Source organism: Stigmatopora nigra, chromosome 7 (genome assembly GCF_051989575.1).
Source record: "Stigmatopora nigra isolate UIUO_SnigA chromosome 7, RoL_Snig_1.1, whole genome shotgun sequence".
Taxonomy (NCBI): Eukaryota; Metazoa; Chordata; class Actinopteri; order Syngnathiformes; family Syngnathidae; genus Stigmatopora; species Stigmatopora nigra.
The window spans coordinates 4,231,269-4,243,266 of record NC_135514.1 but is presented as its reverse complement, the minus strand read 5'-3'; positions in this window follow the sequence as shown (position 1 = coordinate 4,243,266).

The window sequence follows — 11,998 nt, the reverse complement described above, 5'->3', positions numbered from 1 at the left end:
GCTGACCACTCAAGCGGCCGAGCCGTCCTTGTTATATTGTATGCCCGGAAAAAATGTCTGGCGCAAGATGGCCATCAATCACGTACCCCAATAAAACATGTTAGGTAGGCGTCTAACCAAAATATCACATTGATGTCAGACTTTGACTTGGCCTCTACAAAAGCTTAATATTATTCATACAATTATTTTCAGCACTAAATCAAATAAAAACGTATGTCAGAAATACGACAGGACAGGCTCGATTTTCAGCATTAGCTTCGATGGCGATAGAAAGGAAGGAGGAAAGAAAGGAAGATGGATATTGTGTCAGGTAAAAATTATTTTTGGTGAGTAAAATATGGCTATATTCCTAATTAATATTTCAATTGTATGAGGTTATTGATTTTTTTTTACGTGTCGCAGCTGTAGCTGCAGTAAAGGTTTTATAGCCATAAAATAGTTTTTGAGTGTTTGATTGATTCAGACAACTGAAGGCGTCGGTAGGAAATTCACGAACCGCCGCTGCCTAAGGGTAATTTATATTGTTCAATTACCCTACCCTATACATATTGTGGGGATGTAGGAGGAAACCGGAGTATGTACCTGGAAAAAATCCAGGCATGCCCTGGGAGACATGCCAAATGCCCAAGGGAAGGTCAGACCGGGGATCTCAAAACTCTGAGGATTCAAATGCATTGCATCACCCACAACTCTCAATAGAATATTTTCTAAAGGGGTCGCAGGTCTCTTCGTCCAATTTCTGATGGTTGGTTGCAGGTGACCGGGATTGGCCCAATGACCACCTTGGATTGTGATGCACTGATGGTGTTCCATCTCATAGGACAGCAGATGAAGGGGCACACCATGACTACACAGCCCGTTGGAACGAGGGGTTAGCCCCAATGTGGGTGTGAGTGTGATGCTTGTCCGTTTTCTAGATTTCTTGAATTAATCATTGATTTCTCCATTTTTAAGACGTTTAGTCGACAGAGAAGATGCCATTTGGCTTTTGTTTAAACATTGCTTCGAAGGCCCTATCCAAATTCAAGCATTATGATTCTATATACAATAGTAATTGCAATATTTTCAAGCTTTTTAGAGGCAAGTTGATGAATATATAGTCATCATTGGGAAATTTACAATGGAAATTGATGTTTATTTACAATCATTGGAATTACCAGACGGATAGGAATGTCAATGAAATTGAGGAAGCTAACTGATTTAGACCAAACGTAAGATTGAAACAAAAGGAAACAAAGAATTTAAAGTAAGATCACTTTTAAGCTGCAAATAGCCAAAGTGCAATTAAGGATCATGAGTCCATGAAATAAGGGTATGTACTATGTAATAAATACTTCATTTCAGAGCACACACTCTGGGTTACATGATAATAGTAAAGTGCTCTGTAAAGAAGTTGGAGTAGCAGTTTGGTGTGGTAAAGGCAAAAATTAAAGGCGCCTGCCTGGAAGTGTCCTTGCAGATTGAACCAAACGAAATTTCACAATATGAAAGATCAGTTACAGCCCTCTGGAAACCAAAATTGTGCTGCTAGAATGATGCATACAAAGGTTTCCCCATCTATCACACAAAGGACAAGTGTAGAGCATATACAGCATACATTGTATATTTTGCTTTGCAGTCTCTGTGTATGAAAAAATGTTCCAGTAAAATCACTTTGCAGACATTATATTTTGATTTCTGACACAAGCAATCAGAGCTGGCAATCTCTAAAATGAACAGTTATAGAGTAAAAATTGAGGTAAGGTTGAGGTGATCTCTGTGGTTTTGAAATAGTTCCTGTTCCATCTAGACTCCATTTTCATCGGTGTTGTACAGTGAGTTGCGGAAAATGAAGACAGATGCAATTAGCCACCTTGTTTGGACTAAGCCCTCTGGAGCCAGTGCCATGGTGTTTACATTGGAATCTGATTGGTCCCTTGTCTGACCAAGTTGCTTTCAGCTTACCGCGAATAACTCTGTACAGATGACTTAAACACGCTTACAGTCTCCCCGGAGGGCACCTATGACCTATCACGTATTCCAAGTGAGTAGCCCAAAGTATAATTGATGGAGCTTCACTCTTGGAATTTCTACTGTTATGCTCTTCTCTCTGCTCATTTGATGCCAAGAACAATATTCAGATTCATGTCATTGTAAAACTACATTAGTCATTAGCGCATGATTTTGTTGGTGGAGTACTACAACATATGTTTTGCTGGATTTTATACTGTATATGAATCATACATTTAATTTATGGAAAATAAATACATATATCATTTATATTATTTTCTTTCGCAATCAAACACAACATTAGAGGGTAGATATTATAGTGGTCTCTCAGGACCTGAAAATTGAGGCCAAAATCAGCTCAATTCTCACACAAAACCCTAACAGAGAATGTACATACTGCGGTTACTGGAGAAGCACAACTATTCACATATAGAGGCACTTCTATACTATATTCATTGAATAAATCTATCATGGTCTGGCTTTGTGCTGCTACCACAAATGACAAAATACTTTGTATTCTATAGGAAAATTAAGACTTGAGAAAATCATCAGTGTCTACCTTCCTGCGCTTTGACATTTTCATGCTGCAAAAACTAGAAAAAGATTGGACGCATACCTCTTGTTACCATTGATTTAGGACAGACAGTTTAAGCAATAAGGTTTCTTCTGAAACCAACTGCAACCATCTGAATAATCTTTAAAGTTTAACGAAATTCGTGAAAATGTATCCTTTTTTTCGGTTGAAATGAAAACCTGGACGTTAATTTTGGAAACCTATTCTCTAACAGTTTTTCTGTCTCGCCAGTAACTTTTTAAACAATAGATAGACAATAGAGCTGTTATCCTCTGAGTGCCAATGTGTTAACATTATTCTAAAAAACATTCATTTTATATTGCATTTATCATTATTCCATACTCCTGTCACTTTTTATTGCATACCAACTCCATCCGTTTCCTTCCTCTCACTATTCCGTAGTACTGAATTTCACGCCACTTTATGTTATTGGACAAATCTCTTCATCACTTCCACAGCTTTCCTTGCAGAGCGTATTTGCAATGAATGACCAAGCCCAGTTTTATATTCGATTTTACTATTCATGGGGCTAATTAACAAGAAATAACAAGTTTGTCTTGGGATGAAGATTGATAATTTGTGAAATTACATAAAGACCAAAATCAATCACAGCCATTGCATAAATTTTGGCCCTGCGTAATACAAACAGTTAGATTTTACCAAAATCATCTGGTTTTCTAATTGGACAATTTGTTTGAATTACTTATTTTAAAAGCACACACTAAAAACCAAAATAACACAATAAACACTCAGTCATATATTCCAAAATGTTTCCTCACATGACAGAGGTATTAAGGCTTCTCTCTTCCACATCGCAGCACTCCAGTACTTGGTAAATAAGCTTAAATGCTTTGTTGGTCAAATTGCACATCTTTTGATGTCAAACCCCCAAATTTTCAGTCAACCGCTGAAGGAATTTCTCTCACTGCTGTACTACATTTGGATGAGAGTATACTTGTGTGTGGCACTTTTTGCAAATGGGTACTTATTGGATAGATGTCTGACTTTGAGTGGAGAAACGATGATGTCAACATGGGCTCTAAAGCAGGAATGCTGACTTTGATGTGACAGAGACTGTGAATTGCAAAAAAGGGGATTTCTTCTAATTCCTTTAAGATTATGATTTAAATAAAATGCTAAGTGAAATGCAGCACAAATGTATTTGTTTTTCAGATTTTGGTTAAAAACCTGATATATCTAAATTACAATAAAGGTAGTCGTGGATGCTTTTAGCTATGTCATCCCCTGGTACTCTCTTGGATGCATTTGTTGACCAGGAAAGCTTTCAAGGAACTGGAGAAGGGAGGCTTTTGTACAAGATGTGAAGTTGAGGTTTTGTTTCATGGAATATTTGCTCTTAAGTGCCATCTATATTTACTTGGGTTTTCATATTGAGTACTCATGGTAAACAGACAAAATGTCCTCTCATTTTAAGGACTCGGGTTACTTCTTTAGTCAGAGTACTCGGACATAAATCCATCCATGTGTTAAATAAAGACACAAAGCATATACATTTCAATATAGATTAACAATAAAATATAAAAAGGGAGGCCCAGTGGAGCGAGTGGTTAGCGTGTCGGTCTGACAGCTCTGGGGCCCTGGGCTCAAATCCAGGTCACGTCCAACTGTGTGTAGTTTGCATTCACACTCATACCTAGGGGCAATTTAGAGTGTCCAATTAGTCTACCATGCATGTTTTTGGAATGCAGGAGGAAACCCACGTAGGTCCAGGTTGAACATGCAAACTTTGCACAGGTGGACGTTACTTGGATTTGAACCCAGGACCCCGGAGCTCTTAGTCCGACACGCTAACCACGAGGATGCAAATGCAAAAATGAACCTTTTCAGAATAATTGGAAGAACAAACTAACATATAGAAGGTAAACAAACAAAGAATTGCAGTAAAAAAAACTGACTTTTCTATCAAAACGGACAAAGTTATATCCGTGATTGCGATATGAAGAGAACGATGACGGACGCTACATGTATTGTGATCCTTTTATACGACATAACAAAAAGAATAAAATGCTCGAATCTGCATATACTAATTCATCGTTTGCTTTAATAAATTGTGCTTCAACATTTGTTAATATCTGTTTTTTATTCTTGTGTTCTAAATGACCCTTCAAGTCGTCTTTGACCATTCAACTCACTTTATCCTTTTTAGTGCATGATGTTGGTGACTCAAACCAATTCTGTTGGGATGCATATCTCACCTGTAAGTCCAGCCGTCTTTCCATCCATTTTCAAAATCACTTATCCTGTCATTCTTGCAGTGTAACCCAACTGACCTCAGGTGAAAGGTGGAATACGCCCTAAACTGCTCACTATCACATACAGACACAGACAACCATTCACACTGTCACTGTGCATGAATTCATAATTAATTTAGGATGAGCACTTCATTCACTTTTGTTCTGTGTCCCTTTTTCTCTGTTTTTTTGTTTGCCGCTATAAACAAATGATATAAACAAACCACAATTTTCCTGATACATGCAACAGAAAATATAGAATTCAGGCTTAATAGAATCAGTCATTTAAAACACTAGACAGCATTGCTACATGAGTGCTTGGCACGTTGCTGACAGTTGTGAGGTCAAGGGTTCAATCCAAGCTTCGGTTTTCCTGTTATGAGTGGAGTTTGCGTGTTCCTCCTGTGCCTGTTTGGGTTTCCTCTGGGCAGGCCCGTCACCATGCATTAGTCTTAAAGGGAGCATATGGATTGCATGCGCCAGTACTACCCCATTCCTATTTGATGGTGTTGAACAGCGAGTTCTGGCATTGTCACCACAAAAGGCACAAACCACCTCACAACCACAGTTTCGTCCGGCCACCTCGGCAAATGAGATACAGAACACGGTCCACTAAGACTCAATGTTCCCCCACATTTCCCTGGACATAGGCAAAGCTTTGTCAGAGAAGTGGAAACTCCTTCTGACAAGGGACTCCTCCAGACGTTCCCACGAGACTCTCCCAAAAAGGGGGGTTGTTTTCCCAATCAGGCTCTTCCAGGTCTCGCTGTCATTGCCCATGTGAGCATTGATGTACCCAAGAAGAACGGAGTTGTCCCCAGAATCAGGGGATCGGGGGAATCGGGGGAGACCTAGAATTGGTGGCCAACCAATCGCAGAGCAAAAGGAGACGGATAACCATTCATGCTCACACTTATACCAAGGGGCTACTTAGAGTGTTCAACCAGCCTACCATAAGTGTTTTCGGGATGTGGAAGGAAAGGTTACCAAAACAGGCCCAGGGAGAAGATGAAAACACAGTGAGGACCCAGCGGGATCGGACCCTCAACTACCTACCAAAACTCCCACGAACTCCCTATCAGGCGAGTAAGATTAGGAGCAGATGAGGCAGAGCTAAGGGAAGTGAACCTCTCCCTCCAGTCTTTCCACAAGCCCAAATTAAAATTGGGGAGGCGTAATGGTAGGGTAGAACAGCTTTGCACTGGAGCCTATCCCATCTAATGACGCTATACCCCATAACCACTCACAATAAATGGGATTAAGACAAAGGTGTCCATTTAAAAGGTGTACTGTGCCTACCTAGTTATCTGAATTAAACGTAGCGCTCGATGGGACCCACCCAGCCAGACGGCGGGAGGTGGGCACCTGCCCAGTGGCCCCAACTACCCACCAGCAATTCTTGTTCCGCAGCAGGTAGATGGTGTAGCAGGAGACAGCAGGGCAAAGGTCACTCGCCGTGTGTTTATAAAGTATCATTGTTGGTGTAAGGGTTGTATATTTGCCAGCCATTGAGGCAAGTCAAATAAAATTAAAATGTACATTAACGAACCACAACAATGCATAGCTCCTAAAAAAGTGTTATCTTACTCTACAGTGTGGTGGAAGAAGTTTTGTTATTTGGGGCTGTCTTTATGCAAGAAATTGAGGCCTCGTTCAGGGTGTAGGAAATTATGAACAGTTCCAGATACCAGTAAGCAGTTGGCACCAAATATTCAGACTCAAAGAAAAAAAACTCAGGAAAAAACCTACAGAACTGCTGAGAATCATTAGGGGTTTAGGGAACTTTAGATGTTGGCCGCTAATTTTTTACTCGCATGTAACATAAATGTGAATTTGAGTGATAAATGCCAAACATCCAAATACCCTGTCTTACGAGGGTGTCCACAATTTTCAAACATCCCATTACCCCAACCTTATAGCCCCCATTTATTCATTCAATTTCCATACCACTTATTCTCACAAGGGTCGCGAAGGGGGCTATCGCAGCCAACTATGAGCAGCTGGCGGGGGTTGAAGTCGGTTGTAATAACTTCCACAGTGGCATATACTGCTTGATCCTTTGCATTAGCACCAACTGCACAGCATTGATGCCATTTTCGTAAACATAAGGAAACAGATTTTCAAATCTTTTTCTGTAATGGAGATTGGTATTCTTAAACTTGGTATTAATATAAAATGCTTTAAAAAGTGGTAGTTGAAATGGTGTAAAATGATTTTGTCCGCAAATACTTTTTACTCTGGTATACCTCACTTCCTCACAGGGCCCTTATCTGTGTCAACATCCCACATGGGAGAGGTTAGGCTCCATGAAGTCATTTAACGTGGGAAACCCAGTCAATTAAATGAAGGAAGAAAAGTTCATGCCATGGGTCTTGTTACACTGTGGTTTAGAACGACAAGAGCTACTTATTCATATGTATCATTGCCTAACGCGAGGGATTGAATGTTAAGAATAAAGATTGAGTATCCTAAGGGATCACAAGCACAGTAAATTTATTGTTGCTGGTCACTCAGTGAAAATGTGCCCATTTCACAAACCTTTGGAAACTTAAGGTAACTGTTGAAAAAGCCAAGGTATTGAAACTTTTTTTCAGCATGGCCCCTGCTGAAAGCCACCCTGTGTATGTGTTGAGACCTCGTCAGGATTTGGGAGACTCCCCAAAGCACCATGTTTAGATTTGAAACAAAGAGAAAATATGACATTTGAGAGGTACATGCATATTAAATATTCAGTTGCTGATAGTGGATGCTGTGGGTGTGACCAATTTGTGTGACTTTCGCATTCTTTTACCCGTTATGATTTAGCTGATTTATGTGGTTGCGGTCGAAAGCAGTTTTCTTCTTCTTCTTTTTTTGGTAATTTCTCCACTTAAACATTTGCCGAGTATCACAGCCAACTTCTGTGGCTGTCTGTTGGTATATGAGGAGGGGTCGGGGGGGGGGGGGGGGGCGTTTAGCATCTATGGATCTTTGGTCCCTCAGTCGACACTTCCTACTTGACTCATGTCACTGTGCCTGGAATTTGCTGCTATCATGGAAGGTACCCATGGGATCCTTGAGTGTAGTCCAATGTTGACTGTGGTGATTGCCATGTAGAACTTCAAAGGCTTTCTCAACCTGTGTTTCATTACCTGAGTCATTTTGTTTGTTTTGTCTGCGGAGAAATAAGAAACAGTAGATCTAGTGAATCTAGAATGGCTATTCTCACTATCAAACAATTTGGTAGCTAAGGATCAAATTTCAGACTAATTACACTCAGATTAGAACCAAAAAGTTGACATTTTTCCAAGGTAATGAATGGCAATTATCACTCCAAACCTATGGCAAAGTTATGCTTAAAAAATGTTTACTTTAGGGTTGAAATAATGTTTTGAGACTATGTTTGCTTACAATGAAGGTAACCGAGGAGTTAAAATTATAATTGTAGCTCAATGCAATTACCACCAGTTACTTGTGAAAAAGTATATACACAAATATCTTTAATAGCTGTCAGATAATGCTTTAATAGGCATCTTGCCATGTATTTTCCTCCGCTGTGTTGAGCAGCCTCTAGGTTATACAACCACAGGAACAGACTTTCCTGTAGCCCTATCAATGGCTCCAGTTTTTCAATGGCAAAGATTCACCATGCGGCCTACACTTGATCAGCAATACCTTCCCCAGGGAGGCATACAAAAGTAAATCAAAGAAGATTTTTGGAACCTTCTGGCTGGAGTCACTCTCAAATAAATGTGCTCCTCACCCCATTTCTAAAAGGTGCCAGGCCACAGAAGATTTTCCACATCACTTGCATTCACAGAATTCTTTTGGCATCATCTCAAAGCTCGTAACTAAAGATAAGATGAGAATTCTGGTAAAGTGATTCATTCTTAGCTCACACTATCTTTAATCAACAGCAACATCTCTTCTTCTGCTGATATTTATCCTGGGTGTGTCACTTTGATTTGTTAATCATTAAATAACAATTAGTGCCTAACAAAGAAAAAAAAACGTGACTCAGGTTGGGATGAGACATTTACATTTAAAACTTGTATGGACAAAACCGTTAAAAAAGGTGGGCCATAGCCGAGTCTAGAATGTGTCATGGACATTTTTGACTGCCAGCAACACAACAGGAGACTATAGAGTACCTGAGAGTACTTACTAAACCAGGGGTAGGGAACCTATAGCTCAGGAGCCGCAAATGGCTCTTTCGATGGGTGCATATGGCTCTCCACTAACCTGTGAGGTAAATTATGGAAACTGCTGGTGAGAAAGTGCAGGAATAGGAGCGTTACATTGGTAGTATGGCATTGACACTACCCCCAGTGCCTTATAATCTTTTTTTTTTTTCATTACACTCTTTTGCATGGATATTCTCATTGATACTCATTGATTAGCAACAACGTAACAATGTTGTCAAAACAAGTCAGAGACTTTTTGTACTTTAAAAGTGGTGAAGTGCCTAAAAAAGGCTCACATTTTTATGTATGTTGACTTTTAAATTCGGAGCATGGCTCTCAAGGATTAACATTTGAAAAATATAAATTGTTTATGGTTCTTTCCATCAAAAAGTTTCCCGACCCCTGTACTAAACCAACAGGACATGACACGTGGTGTGATTAATAATGGAGATAATTTCTCTTTAACATTCAAATCTTCTTTATTATCTCTAGCACAACGGATAGAATATTTACAATTGTTTCTACCATTATTATTATTATTTTGTTTTTTCAAACCCACAATTTTTTCCCAAAAGTGCCATAGATGTCTATTTTTTCCCCTGCTACTCCCATGAAGTCGTTGTCAGTGCTATTTCCTGGAAAACCAAATACTCAGTATCTGGAAATTTGCGGATAATGAAAGATTCATTTTCCCATCTAGTAAATATTAATTTGAATGGCATGGGAAATATTTGGCATCTGAGTCTAATTTTATGTTTTTCAGAGCCTAGTCTTGAGAGTAAGAGTTAGTTGAGAACCTAGGTACAACAACAACTTGTCTGTTGTGTTCAGACCTTATCCACTTGACCTGTGAGTGAAAATCTGTCCCCAAAGGATTATGTTTCAGCCACTGGGCATGTCCTGGCTCCCTGAGTTATATCTTTCCTGGTTTCTTTTTACTGCTAGGAACCTAGAAGTAGGCAAACAAGTTAACAAGATGACATGTTTGACTTTAATTCAAGTATAGGCCCCAGCTTTATTGTTATTACTTACACGCCAAGGAAATCTACAGCAAATCTCTGGTTATAGCATTAGAGATGACTGAAGCAGCAGTCTGCTTACATCCATTCTTTTTCCTGGTTCACATCTTTGTTAGCTTTAAATGTATTTTAGTATTACCATTGCACATTAAATTCCCTTTTTGTCCAAATGCTGAATGAAAACTTACAATCATGTCAAACTAGAAGGAGGAGTAACATATTTTCTTGCTTTATATATAGCCGTATTTGTCGCCCAAAAAAAAAAAGTAAGGGTATGGCTTATATGCGCACAAATCAGACCTGACTTGCAGAATGTAATGTGGATAAAATATCAGCTCTCTAGGATTTGATACCCTGGTTACGTAAGGCTTGTGATGGACGTTTTGTGGGAGTACTTTATGAAGGAGGACACTGGAACTTGAGATAGGATAGTTGGGAATGGATGAATTGAGGACGAAGCATTAAAAGGTTATTATTTGTTACAGTAGATGTATAATGCTCTTTTTGTCTTGTTTTTTTTAACTGGGTTACTAAAAAAGATGGATTGTTAAAATGCCCGAGGGCAGGGAAAAGTGTGGTTGTATCCCCCCTATAAAATAGTGTGCCAATTTGTAGCAACTCAAGAATTACATTGATGAACTATACTGTGCAAACTTTGGAAAAAAGTAGTGGAGGCCAGATTGAGGTGAAAATGTTTCCACGCTTAGAAGGCACGCAATTTTTTCACGAAAGTCGAGAGGAAGACGAGCTGGCAACTGAACGACGACAACGTAACATTTTTGTCTTTATTGGATTGCCACACGTTGAATAAAACGGGTGAAAGAGCACTGTCGACTGCCGTCTTTCTTGTCCTCGAGTGAGGGCATCAAGGCATATTTCACATTTATAACAATAGGTTAGCTTTCACTGTTTTTCTGATGATACCAAACTAAGCTGTTAGGACTAAGATGTAATTGTATGCCCTACATGTGTGGCTTTAAAAAAATAATAATACAAAGAATTCTTCAATTATTATTCGAAGATATCTGGAGCCGAAAGGCGCAAAGATAACATATTTTCAAAGACAATGGTAAACAGAAAACCTTGAGTCATTATAACTATATAAGACTTGTCCAGGTAATCTATGGGGGCTGGTACTGTGTTAGGGATCAGCTCGGATAACCTTGTTTGAGAATCAATGCATCGAGAGTGATTACAACCGCAGTGTTTGTTTTTGACCGAGTAAGTGTCTGTGTGAAAATACGCCACATATTGATGTGAGCAAGTAATTTAATTAGAAAAATAATTTAATCCTATATATGCTGTTTTTACACTTTTTTTTATTAAAGGCAGTGTTTGATATATTGCTGTGAATGAATGTTTTGTGAACTCGAAGTTCCAATTCCGTCGTAATAATAATTATTTTATTGGTCACAAGAACAGTTAACTTATTCTAAAAATGATGATGACGACTGCTATGGCCTTGATTTCCTACTGTATGTCTTTTTTCCATAAGATTGTGTGTGTTAAATTGTTATATATTATATGTGAGAAGACTATTTGAAGATATATTATTATTGTCAATTCAGCCTTGCAAAAGGCTGGTGAATTATTGTCTCTTATCATGAACATGATGCATTCACTGTTTCAGGGAAGGTTAAAGTATGGAACATGATCAGGGATATTTTAAATCAGCTGCAGATTGTAAGGAATTGATTAGAAGTTCTATTCATTTCTGGCTCTCGTATGAAATTTGAACCATTTCAATGTTCAGGGCCTCAAATGTTTGTGGTAAACACTTAAAGGGGAAAGTGAATCTACATTTGTTTTATTTTTTAATGTTTCCATTGCCGATTCTTTCTTTCTATCTTGTTTAATGTTTTTATTTTTTTATTGCAAAACAAATGAACAGGCAGCGCGGCAATGCGATTGATTAGCACATAGGATTCACAGCTCTGCGGTCCTGGGTTCAAATCTAGGTCGGTCCACCTGTGTGGAGTTTGCATGTTCTCCCCGGGCCTC